Consider the following 12230-nt stretch of genomic DNA (forward strand, 5'->3'; position numbering starts at 1 on the left):
CAAATGCTGCAGACAACCCATACACAGGTCACTATGGAGGAGTTCTGGTTCCTGACTCAAAGGGAATACTGTGCCGTCTTCCTCAGAGCATTGAAACTCATGGTACACTGATTCAGTGCTCTCGTCTGCATTATAAACAAACATCGATCTAGTTTGGATGTGACGGGAGAGATGAGGACAGCACTGTCGACCACACCCCCTGATTTTGAGAAGCTCGGACGCGACATACATCAAGCACACCCATCTCATTAGGGGTGGTGAAAATAGGAATTATATCAGACTCATTTGCAATTGACTGTCATAGCCCCACATTAAAAGTATTTTGTGGTGAGTTGAGAATACAATCAGAATGTTTTGCAATTGACTGCCATAGCCCCAATTATTTTTTGTAATTTTTTAAAAAAAGTTAACATTGGCTGTTAATTGCATAATTTATTGTTAAGGTTGCAACAATTTTCAGATATCAAATGGGGTCATGGGCCAAAAAAATTTGGGAACCCCTGCCCTAAACCCTAACCATCACCACTACTTCGTCGCACATTCCCCCCTAGAGCTGAGAGAGGCGCTGCCTATTAGCATCATTGAGCTTGGCGTTGGAGACTTTCAAGAGGGTCTGGTGCCTTTTAAACCTTCCTGGTAAGTCTCTGGCACCTTTTGGAGGGGAGGGTGGAGGAGGGCTGTATGACCATTGGTTGAGGGCTGCCGGTTGGGGACGTTCTGTTTGTTTCATTGTTGACATCATCATGAGAAGATGACACTTCCTCTTGGTCTTCCTGTTGATGCCTGGGTCGACGCAGCGGGATCTGGTTGTCTGGGGAAGGTGGCGATGGCATCTCCACTCCCCCTCAGGGCTGCTGTCGGAAGCTGTGTCCGGCATGAAGTCTGCGTCTGACAGCATAGCAGCAGGGTGAATGAGGAGGTCCAGGTCGGAGGTCATCCGTATGGCTGATTGGAGTACCTCAGTTCACTGAGGTCGTCTATGGCTGCCTCTCTCTTTGCTAGGAGATTGGTGACTTTAGCATCCTGTAAATGTAAGTTAAGTTAAGTTGAAAGATCTGTGAAAAGGTGTATGACTTACAACAGCAGGATGCATGGCAGCCAAGTGCTTGTCCAACCGGTCTAGCTCCTTCAACCTGCAGCCAGGAACCAGACAATTGAATGTCCCCTTTTTCTGTTGTGGATAATATCACAAAGGACATTAATACACATATAAACACACGCACACACACAAACACAGTTTACTTTTATTTACTATTATTTAGGTTTGTAAAGATGCAAATCCCAGGAGGATCTGTCTCTCGCTATTGTTTCTGATTAGGTGCTTTATGCTCAGGTGCTGTCTGTTTGACTTAGTCTTGTTGCAGACCTGGCAATCCTGCTGCATGTTCAGGTAATGCTTCTTGTTTGCTGCTGGTCTCCCTAAAGAAAATATGTTAATCACTACTGCATATGTTACAGCGAACAATGGAAATGCTCAGTAGCTAGGCACTGTCAGAGTCAGAAGCCCTAAACTCCTAAAACTGCATTTTAAAACGTTAGTGAAATGCATCATGTTCTGCTGTTTGCTTCCCCGATGCTGGCTTGGTTGTACAAAGTGCTATAGGTGCTTGACCAGAATTGGTTAAGTTGTGGTCTCGACTGACAGAAACGACATAATCAGGTGTGATTTTTTCTGTGACATTTTCAAAGCATTTAAATCATTTCTGTTTTACCACTGAATCCCACTTGCTTGCCTCTGAAGGTAAGCAGGGTTGGTCTTGTTCGGCCCCTGGATGAGACCAGGGTCTGTATCCACAAAGCATCTCAGAGTAGGAGTGCAGATCTAGCATCAGTCTTGCATTTTAGAACATAATATACTGAAATAAAATATAAACGCAACATGTAAAGTGTTGGTTCCATATGTTTCATGAACTGAAATAAAAGATCCCAGAATTTTTCCATATGTAGAAAAAGCTTCTTTTTCTCAAATTGTGTGTACAAATTTGTTTTACATCCCTGTTAATGAACATGTCTCCTTTGCCAAGATAATCCATCCACCTGATATGTGTGGTATATCAATAAGCTGATTAAACAGCATGGTCATTACACAGGTGCACCTTGTACTGAGGACAATAAAAGGCCACATTAAAATGTGCCGTTTTGTCACACAATACAATGCCACAGATGTCTCAAGTTCTGAGGGAGCGTGCAATTGGCATGCTGTTGCCAGAGACTTGAATGTTAATTTCTCTGCCATAAGCCACCTCCAACATTGTTTTGAGATTTTGGCAGTAGGTCCAACCTGCCTCAAAACCGCAGACAACGTTTAACCACGCCAGCCCAGGACCTCCACATCCGGCTTCTTCACCTGCGGGATCTTCTGAGACCAGCCACCTGGACAGCTGATGAAACAGAGGAGTATCTCTGTCTATAATAAAGCCCCCCATAATAAAACTAAATGTGATTGGCTGGGCCTGGCTCTCAATTGGGTGGGCCTATGTCCTCCCAGGCCCACCCATGGCTGTGCCCCTAGTCCCTAGTCTAAGGAGATCCCAATGCCCCAGGAAAGTGAAGGGGGCATAATTCAGCTGGGACTTTAGATGGGAATCTATAAGACTATAGGAGTCATTCAGATGGGACGTTAGATGGAAATCTATAAGACAATATGTAATTAATATACAGTGATTTGCATTATGGCCAATGGAATGGGTGGAGTAAGGTCCTGGGTGGCGCAGCGGTCAAAAGCACTACACTGCAGTGCTGAGGCGCCACTACAGCCTGGGGTTCGATCCAGCCCATCTGGGGTAGGGGAGGGTTTGACTAGTGGGGCTTTCCTTGGCTGGGCGCCTGCAGGCTGACTCCGGTTGTCAGACGAACAGTGTTTCCTCCAACAGATTGGTGCTGCTGACATCCGGGTTAAGCAAGCAGTGTGATAAGAAGTAGGTGGCCAGGTGGGTCATGTTTCAGAGGAAGCATGACTCGACCTTCGCCTCTCCCCGAGCCCATTGAGGAGTTGCAAAGATGAGCCAAGGGAGCTAATTTGAGGAGAAAATGGGGTAAAAAAATACACTTGTGGTCACACACATACACTAACTGACACCTGATTAGAAAAACAATATTTTTTATCGTCCATATTATGTCTATCTCTGATAAGGTAGCCTGGAAAGGGCTAAGAATATCCCATATTAATATACACTGTACATACTTTTGTATGTGGACACCCCTTCAAATGAGTGGATTCGGCTATTTCAGCCACATCCATTGCGGACAGGTGTACAGAGCACACAGCCATGCAATATCCATAGACAAACATTGGCAGTAGAATAGCCTTACTGAAGAGCTCAGTGACTTTCAACGTGGCACCGTCATAGGATGCCACCTTTCCAACAAGTCAGTTCGTCAAATTTCTGCTTTGCTAGAGCTGCCCTGGTCAACTGTAAGTGATGTTATTGTGAAGTGGAAACATCTAGGAGCAACAACGGCTCAGCTGCAAAGTGGTAGGCCACACAAGCTCACAGAACTGGACCGCCGAGTGCTGAAGTGTGTAAAAAAATATATAATAATAAAAAACATGTCTTTGGTTGCAACACTCACTACCGAGTTCCAAACTGCCTCTGGAAATAACATCAGCACAATAACTGTTCATTTGGTGCCAGGAGAACGCTACCTTACCCAATGCATAGTGCCAACTCTAAAGTTTGGTGGAGAAGGAATAATGGTCTGGAGCTGTTTTTCATGTTTCAGGCTAGGCCCATTAGTTCCAGTGAATGTAAATCTTAACGCTAGAGCATACAATGACATTCTAGATGATTCTGTGCTTCCAACTTTGTGGCAACAGTTTGGGGAAGACCCTTTCCTGTTTCAGCATGGCAATGCCCCCGTGCACAAGGCGAGGTCCATACAGAAATGGTCTGTCGAGATCGGTGTGGAAGAACTTGACTGTCCTGCACAGAGCCCTGACCTCAACCCCATTGAACACCTTTGGGATGAATTGGAATGCCGACCGTGAGTCAGGCTTAATCGCCAAACATCAGTGCCGACCTCACAAATGCTCTTGTGGCTGAATGGAAGCAAGTCCCCACAGAAATGTTCCAACATCTAGTGGAAAGCCTTCCCAGAAGAGTGGAGGCTGTTATAGCAGCAAAGGGGGGACTAACTCCATATTAATGCCCATCATTTTGGAATTAGATGTTCGATGAGCAGATGCGCACATACTTTTGGTAATGTAGTGTATGTAGCCTAAGAAATAATAAGGTTCATGAGATCAAGAACTTGCTTACATTGGATAACACTGGCCATCTCTGAAACTCACTCAGATAATTTATTTGATGATACAGCAGTAGCAATGCAAGGATATAACATCTACAGAAAATACAGGAATGCCTATGGGGGAGGTGTTGGATAACACTGGCAATGTCTGAAACTCACTACTCATTATTCCTTGCAACCACAACCGCTAAGTTGTGGTTGCAAGTTCACCTACCTCATCTAAAGTCTCTTATTTTGGGGTGCTGCTATAGGCCACCAAGTGCTTACAGTCAGTATTTGGATAATATTTGTGCTATGCTTGATAAGGTATGTGATGTTAACAGGTCTATTTTCTGAGTGACCTGTTCATTGACTGGTTAGCAACTAGCTGTCCTCTCAAGAGGAAGCTTCTAACTATGACTAATGCCTGTAATATGACCCAGGTTATCACTCAACAAACTAGTGTGAACCAATAGTGTTGGATCTGTGACATCCACTTTTATTGATCATATCTTCACTAATGCTGCAGAGCTTTTCTCCAAAGCAATAACAGTTCCCATTGGCTGTATCGACCCTAATATTGTGGCAATAACAAGGAAAGCCAAAGTGCTAAAAGTTGGGCCTAAAGTAAATTTTAAGAGATCATAAAAAATATTTTCTCAGGACTCAAAACATCAAAAAATGTTGGTCTGAAGTGTATGTGGAATCCAGATGAAGCACTGGAAGTATTTTTACAATTATTCACGCCAATTGTTGACAAACACACACCTGTTAAGAAACTGAAAACTGTTAGAGCCACCTGCCTTGATGAATTAAAAGATTGTATGGTTCAAAGGAAGAGGTAACAAACAAGTCAGGCTTTTCAGCTGATTGGTTGACATACTGTAAATTGAGAAATGTGTGACTAAAATGAACAAAAATAAGAAATCATATTACCAAACCAAGATTTAACTAGGCAAGTCAGTTAAGAACAAATTCTTATTTACAATGACAGCCTACACCGGCCAAACCCGGATGACACTAGGCCAATTGTGCACCGCCCTATGGGACTGCCAATCACAGCAGTTTGTAATACAGCCTGGATAAGTGACAAACTTTGGAGTACCTTAAATGATCTCATGGGCAGAAAATCCAATTAATCTCCATTGTTCATTGAAGTTGATGGGTCATTTATAACAAAATCTTTCAATATTGCCAATCATTTCAATTAATATTTCACTAGTAAAGTGAAAAAAACTCAGGAGTGAAATGACAACATTGAACAGTGAACCATCATATTTTTGTATATAGGATTGTCACGAACCAGTTCATAGCCCGTAACAAAGAGGGAGACAACGTGGAGATAAGGAATAACAAAAATATATTTAATAACTGAAGTAACCTATAAACAATGGTGTATGTAGTCGGTAGTGTAAGTGAGTGGTTGCGGGCATAGATGTGATGATGAGGGGTGTTGAAGGCTGCCGAAGCAAACAAACAAAACAGCCACAAAAATGCCACAACCAAAATCCAACAGTGTGTCTGCATAGAGAGAGTCTTCTCAATGAATGGGGAAAAGGTCTATTTATCCTGACAACCCTCCCAGCTCCGCCCACCGACATCCTAATAAGGAAAACAAGAGCAAAGTGAAATAATTCGGCAGACAGAGTGGGAGGGTCATCACATGATCTAATGAAAGGATTGCCGTTTTGAATTTGGTGAAGTTAGTTTGGGAGAGGTGGAAAACTATTGTTATCCATCAATAATGATAAGCCACCAGGTATAGACAACCTTGATGGGAAACTATTGAGAATGGTAGCAGACTGTACTGCCACCCCCATTTCCTAAAGCCGAAAGTAATTCCACTGCCTAAAAATAGTAAAGCACACTTTGCTTGCTCTAACAGCCACCCAATCAGTTTGATCATTCTCCTGTATCATGGTTAATTACGCCAATAGAATACACTTAGCGACAGAATTTGGAGAATGAACAGAGTACATCTTCTGGACCAAAAATATATTAAATACGTAAACAACAAAAAGTTAACTTTACCATTACAAATGTAGACAGAGGAGAGAGAAAAGCCGACCAACATAATCTGGGATGCCTTTAAAGCGTACATTAGGTGAATGATAATCTTACACTCGGCAAAAGACATCCGATTTAGAAATTGAAATGAAAGATGACTATTTTAGAAAAAGAACTTAAGCAGGAGTACAATCTTGTACTTTTGAAGTGAGCCAACAATTACAGGTTAAACTCAAATATTACTTCGTGGCAAATCAACCTGGTAAATATCTCGTAGCTTTCACAAATGAATACAGGCTAAACCAGTTATATTTTGAAAAGATAAAAATGCAGTAATTACAAATAACAACAAGATTAATTACAATTTTAAGCTTCTATGAAAATGTATATTGTGGCAGACCAGGGGGTTTGATCAAGACGTTTACACAGATCAGACACGGACAGAGTATGATTAGCTCAGTTTCAAGGGTGTTTATGTAAATAATAAATCAAAAAGAAAAGGATAGGTCTCCCCCATGAGACCCTCTCCGGGATACCGTCTTCTGTGCTCCGGATCTTGCTGTATCCTGTCGGGTACAAAAACTGAACTCCCTCCTCATACCTCAGCAACCATCGCCAACTATACGGGAGTCCTTTCTTCCCCTTGCTCTTTTTTGTGTGCTGCCCCTCTGGCAGCTTTATGGGCCTTGCACAGCTGGTGAGCAATCAGCCCTTGATTACTCACCAGGTCCCAATCAGCCCCAATTTGTCCTGGCCGGGGAGCCTGTCAATACCTGGCACGTCCAGCAATGGAGCCATCACCTCGTGATGCATACTCCGTCTGTCACCAGGCCTCGACGAGTCTCCCCCTGGTGGCTGACCTGCTGTACGCCACAATATATACTGAAAAACAATTATGCAACATGCAACAATTTCTAAGATTTGATTGAGTTACAGTTCATATATGGAAATCAGTCAATTGAATACATTCATTAGGCTCTAATCTATGGATTTCACATGACTGGGAATACAGATATGCGTCTGTTGGTCAGATACCTTTAAAAAAGCAGGGGCATGGATCAGAAAACCAGTCAGTATCTGGTGTGACTTCCATTTGCCTCATGCAGGGCGACATCTCCTTTGCATAGAGTGGATCATGCTGTTGGCTGTGGCCTGTGGAATGTTGTCGCACTCCTCTTCAATAGCTGTGCGAAGTTGCTGGATATTGCCAGGAACTGGAACAAACTTTCATACACGTCGATCCAGAGCATCCCAAACATGCTCAATGGGTGACATGTCTGAGTAAGCAGGCTATACTCACCAGGAATTGTGTACAAATCCTTGTGACATGGGGCTGTGCATTATTATGCTGAAACATGAGGTGATGGTGGTGGATGAATGGAACAAAAATGGGCCTCAGGATCTCTGTGCATTCAAATTTCTGTCGATAAAATGCAGTTGTGTTTGTTGTCCATAGCTTATGCCTGCCCATACCATAGCCCCAATGTCCCCATGGGGCACTCTGTTCACAGCATTGACATCAGAAAACCGTTCACCCACACAACACCATACACGTGGTTTGCGGTTGTGAGGCCCATTGGACGTGCATTACATTTTCTGGCAACAGCTCTGGTGGACATTCCCACAGTCAGCATGCCAAATTGCACACTCCCTCAACTTGAGACATCTGTGGCATTGTGTTGTGTGACAAAACTGCACATTTTAGAGTGGCCTTTTATTGTCCCCAGCACAAGGAGCACCTGTGTAAAGATCATCCTGTTTAACCAGCTTCTTGATATACCACACCCATCAGGTGGGTGGATTATTTTGGCAAAGGAGAAATGCCCCCCCCCCCCTCTCCCCCCTACTGTTTGCACTGGCAATTGCACCATCTGCAGAAAGAATTAGAAACATAACAGGTATTGGTAAACATAAACTAAACTAAACTTAGAAACTAAACTTATCACCTGATATACCTGATCAATATCGGAAACTCAATGCCTCATTTGCTAAAAACATTTTCAAAATACTTTAACATCCCAGGATATAAAATTAAAGTGGATGCTTAATAAGTGACAACAAACAACTAATTATATTGTCACGTCCTGACCTTAGTTATCTTTGTGTTCTTTATTATTTTGGTTAGGTCAGGGTGTGACTAGGGTGGGTATGTTAATTTTAGATTGTCTAGGGTTTTTTGTATATCTAGGGGTTTTGTAAGTCTAGGTATTTGTATGTCTATGGTGGCCTGAATTGGTCCCCAATCAGAGGCTGCTGTTTATCGTTGTCTCTGATTGGGGACCATGTTTAGGTAGCCATTTTGACTAGGGTATTTGTGGGTTCTATTCTATGTTTAGTTGCCTGTCTGCACTAGCCATATTAGCGTCATGGGTCGTTTTTGTTGTTTTGATAGCTGTTCAGTGTTCTTTCTTTAATTAAAGAAGAATGTACGCTTACACCGCTGCGCCTTGGTCTCATCCATACAATGACCGTGACATATATAGAGAGAACTTTATTCCATTACTTAACCATTTGAAAGCAGTTCTTTAAATGGAAAAATCTTCCCATATAATTTACAGGTAGAATAAACCTCTTCAGAATGGTATGGCTCCCAAAGTTTTTGTATTTATTTTTGCTAAAACCAATTACCCCACTAAAGATATTCTTTAAAAAAAGTATACTTGGCTATCCAAGGCTTTTACCAAGGCTTTCAGTGACTTAATCCACTACAGAGGAACAATGGGTACATATTGAAGATGCCCATGCTTATCCCCAGAATCTTTTTACATGTCTATTTTCAAAGGATAAAGCTAAGAACATTAACATCTTCATAGTTTAGAACAAAATCATATGGAAGAAAATGAAACATATTCTACAAGAACCAATATCAATCCCTAAAAAAAGAAACCTATAGAAAAATCCTTGGATACATTTTTAGAATTCACCAATACATTGGTCCACATGGAAAACTAAAGGCATAGAATCCGTAAATGACTTGGTAACAGGGGATACATTTATTTCCATTCAAAATAAATAAAAAGCCATTTTAGACTGACCAATGTAGATATATTCTAAAACGTATAATCTTAAAACTTACATATCATGAAATGTATATTTGAAATATTTTGGACATCAGAGTAACTTTGAGGGAATCTTATTTCAATACCTTGCAGAGAGCATATCCATCTGACAATCTATTAGAAACAAATCTAAACTATTGGAACCAAGACTGAAAAATAACTGATGTTGACACAAGATGGAGGGAATGTTGGAGCAGAACTAATAAAATAAAAGTTAACGAAAATGTACGCTTTATCCAGTATAAACTAATGTATAGAATTTATTATACAAAAGACAAAATTCTGAAATTCTACAGCACAATGGCAGAGTCATGTCTTAAGTGTAAAACTAACAATGACTCAGTTATCCATGTTTCTAGGAATGCTATGAAGTACAAACGTTATGGGCAAAGCTATACAGTTGGCTGTCAGAAGTATTACAATTGTCGTGTCTTTGGCTATGCTTGATTAATTGATAAGACATGCTATTCTATAAAATAATTTATCCGTAATTAATATTACCTGATTGAGCTAATCATGTAAATGTAATTAACTAGAGAATCGGGCACCACAAAATAATATTTATAGAGCTGTTATCTTCCGAATTAACTCTTAAAGAACTAGTAATATTTTACATCCATAGCAGTCAACATTAATCTTCATCTTACTTCAGTCTCATCTGAAAATTGTAAATTCTTGGTTATCTGCAAGAACCCTGGCTAACAATTTGAATCAGCAATACAAAATTGGGTTTAATTATTTATTTACTAAATACCTAACTAATCACACAGAATCACACATACACATAATTAAATCATAACTTGATTACGAATTTCCGTCATAAAGGAAAACGTCCCTAGCGGGCGGAACAGATATTACAGCTTGTTACACAAAGGAAAAGGGTCTGGGTTGAGTGAAAGAGTGGGAGACTGGAACAAAGGCGAAGCTGTGCTATCGTAAATACAGTATCTTATGCATTCTAAATTACCGCTCATTTGGAAAAGGAAAATGCAATAAATATTTACTCTGAGCGGCGCTTCAGTAGGTTGGTGGTAGATGGAAGGCCATGTTGCCCAACCGTGTCCTTTGAAGAATGTATCTGCTGGTAAATTGTATACGTTGTAGTAACGTCGTTGTAGTAACGTCATTGGTAGACGGGATACTCCGTCTGTTCTGACATCGGACCGTCGTCCTCACATCCTCAGAACAGGAGGTTATATTGTCGTCAAGGCTTTATTTAGGAAGGGATAGGAGGGTGTGTTTCAAAAGTTTTATAGCCCATGTCCCTTCACAAGGGTGGGCCACTGATTGAGCATTTTAGAAGCTAAAATAACATTTCATCCCATCATGAATCATTTCATATTCAAACATTTAAATTGAACAACAATTCCATGTGAATCCGATAACTCTGATGTGTAGACTTTCCACTGTAGAGTTTGTCATCTTATCATTGATGAGAATGTCTCAGATGACAACTGAACTGACATCACATTCATTAAGTACCACTGCATATGTTCAATTGGTCGGATTACCAGAATATAGTTCATTTCCCCCATCTTCTGATGTTCCCAGAATCTCTATGTTAACCAAGGGGTTTGCAAATGTAACATCAGTAGAATAGAGAGAGGAAAAAGGGGGGAAGAGGTATTTATGACTGTCATAAACCAATCCCCGAGGCCAACGTCATGACACCAGTCTTTCCTGGTTGAGGGTTGACAAGAGATTAACTGCTTCTTTTCAAGTTACAGTGCCTTCAGAAAGTATTAACGCCCCTTGTCTTCTTCCTCATTTTGTCATGTTACAGCCTGCATTTAAATTGGATTCAATTGAGATTTGTTGTCACTGGCTTACTGTCACGAATCCCTCCGAAGATGGTGCCTCTTCCTGTTCGGGCGGCGCTTGGAGCTCGTCGTCGCCGGCCTACTAGCTGCCACCGATCCCCTTTTCTGTTTCATTTAGTGTTGTCTGATTAGTTGCACCTGTTTCTTGTTTGGGTTTTTGGTTTTGGGCTATTTAAACCCGGTAGGCCCGCCGGCTTTTGTACAGGCTTGTTTATTCTGTATTTGGTGTGTGCATATTTTGTGGATTAAATAAATATATATCCACTTATCAAACTGCCCTGCTCTCTGCGCCTGACTCATCCACCCACTACTTCTAGAAGTCCTGACACCTACACACAATATCCCATAATGTAAAGTGGAATTGTGTTTTTCTAAATTTTGTCAAGTTAATAATAATGAAAAGCTGAAATGTCTTGAGTCAATAAGTATTTCAACCCCTTTGTTATTGCAGGCCTAAATATGTTCAGGAGTAAAAATGTGCTTCACAAGTCACATGATAAATTGTATGGACTCACCCTGTGTATGGACTCACCCTGATTTTTGAGTACCTTTATATATTTCTGTATTTCATTTAAAATACATTTGCTAACATTTCTAAAAACATGTTTTCACTTCATCATTATGGGGTATTGTGTGTTGATGGGTGAGAAGAAAAATGTATTTAATCCATTTTGAATTCAGGCTGTAACACAACAAAATGGAATAAATCAAGGGGTATCAGTACTTTCTGAATGCACTGTATTATGAGAAATATTACTGTGTGGTGGAAAAACCAATCTCGAAATACAAAAGCTTTATTTGAACATGCGTGGGAAAATCTATTAAATTCGCTATTTGTTCTCACAGACAGACATCTTATACAGAGCGAGGATGGTGGGGTGTTTCACATAGCCTTCAAATGAGTCCGATACTTCTGCTTATCACCACAGATAGTAGAGAAAGAGAAATACAAATCATATCAAGGACACGTCCACTCTCCCACACATCACGGGATAACTGTAACCATGAAACAGTTATAAAACAGACTATAAAAACTTAAAGGGCAACTTGAAACCGTGTGATTTAGCAATATTACAGAAACTAACAGGAACAGGTTGGCCTGCACGTTCTTCAGGCC

This window comes from Oncorhynchus gorbuscha, linkage group LG16 (genome assembly GCF_021184085.1).
Source record: "Oncorhynchus gorbuscha isolate QuinsamMale2020 ecotype Even-year linkage group LG16, OgorEven_v1.0, whole genome shotgun sequence".
NCBI classification, from domain to species: Eukaryota; Metazoa; Chordata; class Actinopteri; order Salmoniformes; family Salmonidae; genus Oncorhynchus; species Oncorhynchus gorbuscha.